Source organism: Pelophylax lessonae, assembly GCF_965119305.1.
Source record: "Pelophylax lessonae genome assembly, chromosome: 1".
Taxonomy (NCBI): Eukaryota; Metazoa; Chordata; class Amphibia; order Anura; family Ranidae; genus Pelophylax; species Pelophylax lessonae.
The window spans coordinates 730225551-730233586 of record NC_138768.1 but is presented as its reverse complement, the minus strand read 5'-3'; positions in this window follow the sequence as shown (position 1 = coordinate 730233586).

Genomic DNA, 8036 nt, shown 5'->3' with positions numbered 1-8036 from the left:
ATATAAGATGACTTATGAGGCTAGGGGGTCCCCTAAGAAATTTAGGAAAGTTTGGTACCGCTGGGTGGACTCCAATGCTACTTTGGTGGATACGCCCTCTGACCGACCTTGAGGACTGTGGACCTGTACTGGGGGGGGTTGGGGGCTCTGGACACTTCTCAGGCATGGGCTTCTTAGACGATTACGGGCCCAGCTAGGTTGGGAATGTTATTGCAGAGAGGTTCTCTGGGAGGGTCACCTGAAGGGGGGGGGTGGGAGATGGGCGGAGTTCTGCTCGATTGGTCGCCCGCTGGTTCTTCCTTGGGGGGATCAGTGAGGTGACTGGGGTTCTGGTTCTGTTTGGGGGGCAAGGGCAAGTTTTGTTTTTTTTTTTTTTTTTAGGTAGTGTGTTCCAAATAAAAATGGGGTCCGGCTACTCGCTCGGTCCGTGGGATATTGAAGTTTATTATCCAGGGGATGATCTTTTGTTTTCTGCTGTTCCTGACTGTATTGCCATGTGCCCCTTGGAGGATGCTGAGTGATGGTTATAATGTTTTATTGTATTGTACTGTTGCGGACTGTGTGTTTATGCTGGACTTCAATAAAAATCTTTTTAAAAAAAAAAAAAAGCTGTTTTCACTTTGACCTATCAATAATGTCCTAGCAAAATCCTGTTTTTGTTTTTTTACCTTCAAATATGATTCGGTCTTCAAAGTGAACAAAGATTCACCCTATTTACAAACATAACGCTTTGTAAATAAAAAAAAAACCTCTATCCCACTAGTAAATCAATCATATGTTTGTCACTTATTGTGGGAGGCCAAATATATGGGATTTTTAGGAATGGAGGTGATAAAAATTTAATAATTTTCCCAACACTAAGGCCCCTTTCACACACTCCATCCGTCGGACGGATTCCGTTTTTCTCAGCAGGGGATCGAGCCGCCGATCCCCCGCTGAGCAGAAGGATGACATCTGTGTCTCCGCGCTGTGTGTGGAGACACAGCTCTCACTTCCCTATGCATCTCTATGGGGGAAATCGGATGGGAACGGACCGTCGGTCCGTTCTCATCCGATCCCATCCGATCCGCTGGACGGATGGAAAATAGGGTTTCAATCCGTCCAGATTTGACGGATCGGATCGGGTCGGATGTCAGCGGACATGTCTCCCCCATAGGGATGCATGGGGGGACCGTTCAGATCCACCAAAAAAACAAACTGGCGGATCTGAACGGTCCACCTGTGTGAAAGGGGCCTTATACATACACTTTTTTGGCTGGCACCTGTGGATAATTAGCTCTTTAACTATTTTGAGTCCTTGAGGTATGTCTTCCTCTAGAAGACTCCATCTGCGGGAAAAGCAGTATTAATCACAAATGCAAACTTTTATTATATTGCAGCTCACCAATTCTTAGATGTCATGGCTCCATTTTCATTTTTTAGACTGCCTTTCTCTTATTCTCACCTAGTGATCTGGCCAGTAAACCTGTTGTTTTTCAAAATAACAAGCTGCTGCAGACAGCAGTTACAGGGATGAGACAAACCATTTACCACTGTCAGGGATGCCTAAAATAGTTAACTTTTATTATTTATGTTTATCCCAAAAGGAAAAACAAACTGTTAGGCATCATGTACACTACAACTCCTAAACTTGAGTTTATAAGCTTTTGGCGTTTTATGCCAAAGCTCCTAAACTCAGCTCCATAAAAACCTATGTGTCAATGTACACAAAGGCTTTTGCCAGAGCTTAGGAGATGCTGTTGTTAGGGGAGCTTCAACCTCCCTCAACCACCCTCGCCTGAACAGCAAAGAATCACATTCAGGATAGGAACTTTTTGACAACCAGCCACCGGAAACCGCAAACCGCACCACAACCATGGCGAAACTGCAGCAAAAGCTCGCCGTAATTTTGCCACAATTTTGCAGTGTTTTTGCATTTTCCAGTGGCCGGCGGTCAAAGTAGGCTGTGTGTACATAAACCCTTACTGTAACTGCTTATAAATTTTAGCTGGAGTTTGTCTCAAATTCATTGGTGCATTTATATATGCTAGTACATCTATTGCTCCCCTCCCCCCAGATTGACAATGTTGCTATCCAAAGGTGCCCCTGTGCTGCTTCATCCAGAGTGGAGGCACTCTAATGCAGAAGGTAGTTTACTGGCCAGATCACCAAATGAAAACAGAAGGGGAGAAACCCAAAAAGGAAAACTAATCCAGCTGCTACATCTAATGATTGGTAAGCTGCAATATATTACATTTTTGATTTTGAGTTTAATACTACTTCAAACTAAGGAAATTAGTATTCCAACAACTGGCACGGTTGCCATGGGTCAACTGTTAAGAACAGTTTCATATTCTGCTAATGCTTATTAGGAGGGATTCATTAAATTGGGCATTATCTTCATGTTTAGATAACGGTTTGGTATGGGCTTTTTTTCTAGTTTTTCTTTTTGCATGGGTTCCCCCATAACAGACCCAAAGGGTTGGGTATGGAAATTAGGTGACTATTTTTTGCATGAGGTACCCTTGACATCATACCAGACCTGATTTTTGTGTGGGGCCCCCCATTAATGTCTATACCCAACCCTCATCTAGGATAAGGGTTATATATAGATAAAGTGAAGCCCTGGCTGCTTTGTTTAGAAACAGAGCAAAACAGCTTGGAGTTGTGATTTACCAGAACTTGTTTTATTCTGTGTAAACATTGGTTTTGCTGTATTAGGTTGTACACATTGTACAGTAGCATGACTTCATCGGTGGGTTATCTCCCAGGCATGTTATTTAAATTAATTTAGCATGGTAAATGTTTTACTGTAAGCATTATTAAAATGTGTCCCTCATATAATTTGTTTACCTATTAGATTGGAGGGCTTGTTCACATCATACGTGCATGATGCAAAACCAATGTTGATGTCATGTCATTTTTTTTCCCATGCAGAAAACTGCATACAGGTTGCAGATTCCTGCAAAGAAAAATGTGCATGTTATACCAGTGTTGTAGTGTGAACAGGGCACATAGCAAAAAACTGACCTCTCTGCGCAATGGTGTGAAGGAGGGCTAAAAATGGCCATTACTGATTTCTAAGATTTAGCTCCTACTGATTTTGGTGTCATTTCAATTATCAGTAAATAATAGCTCCAGGCTGCTTTCTTCCTTCTGTGAACAAATGACTGGGGATTCACTTCATCTATACCTGTTGCTGGCCAGCTAGAACCTGTCCTAGGTTGCTAATATGACTTACATGCATATACAGCTAGACCTGTTAATAACCTCAATACAGTGCATATGTTTATATGTGAGAGACAAAAGCAGAGTTATTTACTGTGATTTCATGTTTGGATGTCACATAACAGTTGTATGTTGTGTTCACAGAAGCAAAAGGAAATTTGCCTGTAAGATTCATTTATATGCCTGTAAGGTAAGCTCAGACACAGCAGAATTTAAACCAGAAAGCACAGAGTTAAACTTTATTACCCATAAGGAGTTTGTGGCCAATCACAGCCAATCTCACACTCAGCAACAGTCTTGGCCAATCACAGCCAGCCTTACACCCATTTTTTCTCTGAAGCCTCATGCTTTCAGCCAACCTTCTCATTCCACTACAGAGCAAGAGAACTGAATAGACACGCAGATCCACAGAGCAGTTTTATGGAAGCAAGTGGCCAAAAATAGGTAATTAACAGTTATACATGTTCCTATTGTTAGTAATGTGATTAGAGCTGTATACTGAACTAGTTATGTGTTCACTTGTAGTTCCACCAAACAAACAAACAAACAAACAAACTATCAAACTTCAAAAGTTATATCGAATTCAAACTATCGAACAAACCCAAACAACTCTAACAACTCAAAACCAAACCCAAGCAAACAAACTCAAACAGCAAACAGCAATAGAGAGAGAAATATATCCACCATTTGTTATACTGTATTCAGCACATGTTGTACATGGACTGTCTGCTGCAAAAGTGTCACTGTTATCTATGAAGAAAAGTTGAAGTTAATAAAGAAGATATCTTAAGCGTTTGGTGTGCTCTTTAAACCTACTGCTTTCCATAGAACGGTATTAGAGGAATTTATAGAGTAACAGACAGTCTGGTTAGACTGAAGTCAGAGAGATCCAATTCTTCTAATGCCACAGCGCATAAGGCACTTTGTAGTGCTGCGCCTGCCACAATACCCTTACCTTATCCTAGATAAAGGACTTTACATAAAAAGGAGTGGGGTTCCTACTAAATATAAATATTAGATCTATGGATGTCATGGAGGAACCTATACAAGAAAATAAACAAAGAAAAAAAAGTGTGGGGTCCACATCAAATTCCATACAAGACATGGTAATCATAAAGGGGAAACATCATGAAGAAAAAACACAAACAAGTATGCCCCCCTCCCCCCCAATCCATTCCAGACCTTATCTCAGCATGCAGCCCGGCAGACCAGAAAAGGGGATGAATGAATGTGCGCCAACCCTGAACCATACCTGGCCACAAGCCCTTAACAGAGGTATCTGGCCCCCATATACTGCTCTGCCCCCAATGGGAATGAGTAAGGGATGCACAGTATTCCTACTCTTTCACAAAAAATGTAAAGTCTCCCAATGTAAATCCATCATCAAACGCATCATTCAGTGATGCAGAGATGCATATCCTTGTTCATCACAATGAAAAACACCCACTGACCAGTCAAAAGCAAAAAGGCTGAAACACCTAATCCCATTGCTCACTTGGGATGATAGTTTCCGATCCCTGTAGAGGAATGTAAACAAAGGGATCAGATACTCTGAGGAACATCATTAAACAAAAATGGTCATCTCTATATTTGGTAATGACTTCATCCAGGAAACCCCATCTCTTTGTTTACATGTGGGAACCAGAAACTGTCATTTGTGGTGAGTATGCGATTGAAACAGATGCGCCAGTTAGTCAGCAGGTTTTTTTCTTTCAGGCCACGGTTGTGAAGAAAAGTTTCAAAATGGGGGATAAGGTGGACCACCTAAAGGTACTCTCCCTATGCTGAGAGCATGTGGCCTTGCATAGTTGCTCATCATGCTCATCCCCCATTTTCTGGCCTGCAAGGCTGTATACTCAGTTAAGGGTCTGGTATGAAATTTGGGGAGGATCCCATGCCATTTTCTTTCACTATCCCAACCACTTTGTTAACATTCACCTCTCAACCAGGTATCCCAAGCTAAATGGTTCAGAAGGGTATGCATCACTGGTTGCTAGAAAGCCAGTGGCCAGCAGCTCCCTAACAACCAGTCTGAGTGGGAAGCTGTCACATTTAAAAGCGATAGTAACATCACTGCTAAATGTATCACTCCCACTGCAGTTGGAGGTTTGGCTTGGCGGAGCCAGGTGATGTAGCACTGTGGACTACGAGTGTAACAGGAGCCCCAGCCCCAGCGTATACCTGTGTGGAAGCTCTAAATTGCTATTTAAATGTAAGTGTTTACAATCTTAAAGCGGAGTTCAATCCATTTCTGTGTTTATTAAAAGTCAGCAGCTACAAAAAGTGTAGCTGCTGACTTTTAATAAACACACACTCACCTGTCCCGCTATCCAGCGATGCGACCGCCCAAAGCCTCGGTTCTCTCCCTCGGCTCGCCCCAGCATCACTAGTGTGAACACCTGGCTGTGACAGCTTGCAGCTTCACAGTTGGGTTTGCACTGCGCTTGCGCGAGTCACGCTGCACGTCCTGAATGGCCAGGCAATCTTCTGGGACATGTCCTAGAAGATTGCAGGGAGGTAGGAGGAGAGGAGAACTTCCGCTCGAGCCGCCTAGGCAGCCCGAGCGGAAGTGGGAGTGGGTACCTGTCAAAACTAGGTACCCGCCCCCCCCCCCAAACGGTAACATGCCAAATGTGGCATGTCAGGGGGTCAGGAGTCCTTAAAGCAGAACTTCCACTTTTGGGTGGCTTCAATAAACAAATAGTTTAAATTACTTAGCTATGGGAGAAAATGTATTTGAGGAACAGTAGAAAGAAAAGCATTATAACATAAAGCACATACAAATTCCATTACTACAGCACAACCCAGTGAGGGGAAAGGAGGATAGAATAAGATTGACCAGCTGAGGAGTCTGGATTTAAACCCCAACAGGGGAAGGCAATTTTAGACCTGGAAACAGGTCTAAATTGGAGGTGAACGCAGTAGTGAACGGTGGTGGGAGTCACTATTATATAAGACCCACAAGGGTGAAAGTGAAAGGAAGTGTAATTTAAGGAGCACATCTATAAGAAAACATATACGCAGAAGAAAGAACAATTAGATATATGAACTTTATTCCACAAAAGAAATGTACACTTGATGTTGAATATTAATTGAACACTTGAAGAATTATGTCACACAATGTTTATAGTTTTATTTATAGTTGAAGTTTATGATTTGATATATTTATATTCATAGGTGCAGCCAATTCCCATACTTAATTTAAGCAACAAGCAATTCAGCTCTACCCATTACTAATAGCAAGCACTTTTGCTTCACTGTACTTGTTTAGAGGTTGAAAACCTAAAACTGTGATTGCCTAAGAGCTTGTAGGCAACCAGGATCTGAAGCATGGAGCCTTTGGAGTATAAAGTTGCTGCTCTCATAGATAATATATTTTATAAGTTCCTTCAAAGTATTTTTTGATAATATGGTTAACAAGAGCCTAGATGGGCAGCCCATAGCAACCAATCTGATGTAAATCAGTCAGAATGATAAAAGTTGATTTCTGCATACAACATATGCTATATAACATACTATTTCACTTTGCAGAGTAAGCACAATCAATGATTAACCAACCAAACTTAGAAACACACTAGCTAAAGGTGTGATGAACAAATGGATCCAATATATTACCTTGTTACAAAAAAAGTATGTATATGTGTTGAGAGAAATATTAAAAAAATACAGTTCATAGAAAATAGTTAAGGCAGTCTTGAAACAAATGCTTATTAAGTGGCTAATTTACAATAATGGATGTGTTGTTGCATAATTTACAGAAACTGCTGCCAGCCACTCAACCTTTCCCCAGATTAGATGGGTAAATCAATCATCTTGATTAATAAACTGTTTATTTTAACATTTAAATTAAATTAAAGCTAGAATCTCTTCTATGTGACGCATTATATGTTCCCCTAAACAAAACACACAGGAGAGATTGATATGAAAGTGAGCTGGTGTCTTCACATAAACACATTGTAACATCATTCCAACATAAAAGTGCTTACATTGTTATTTAACTTTGTCATGGGTCAAAGCCAACTTTTCTTGCACCATGGACACTGGCCAGAATGCAATATAAATCTAATGGAGATAAAGGCAGACATTTAACTGGAAGTCCAAGCTGCAAAAAAACATAATAGTAAATACGATGGGCAGTCTAACATGTAATCCCAATCATGAAAACGAAAGAAAACATCACTCAAGACTGAAAAATGTGTGAAGCAAAGTCAGTGACAGCTAGTGATGTGCTAATCTTTCAGCTTGATACATTAAGGCGTTCAGGGTATCTGGGTTAAAATTCAGTAAACTCAATATTTTCTTTGGTCTTTTCTACCTCTTTGACTAAGCCCTATCTGGGTAAAATGCATCTCAGGGGCATGGCCATTCAGCAGAGGCTGTGGCTTAAGTCGGTATTAACACTGTTTGACTTGGTTAACACACCAAAGTGGGGCTTGAACTCGTTTAATTGCCTATAGGATAACAGTGGGACATGCTCCTTACAGGACCGGCAACTGGAACAAAAGGGAAATTGACAGGACATCAAACAGGAGGTTTATGAGCAGCACTATTCATTCATGTGGAACAAACTCAATCCTTGCTATATAACCTATTAAAGTTTGAATCCTGTCCTTTTAAATTCTGGCCATTTTTGGGTTAATAGATAAACTACTGACAAAAAGGGCGAAGTGAGATGAGTACTGCCATGGCAGACATTTAACAAAGCAAAAACCTTTTTAAAATTCTGTACAGCTGGAATTGGGGCCTTGTAATGTGAATTTCAATGGCGATATGGGAAAAATACCACATCTTTATATTGCATGCCTGGGATGATGCCTTTAACTTGTATG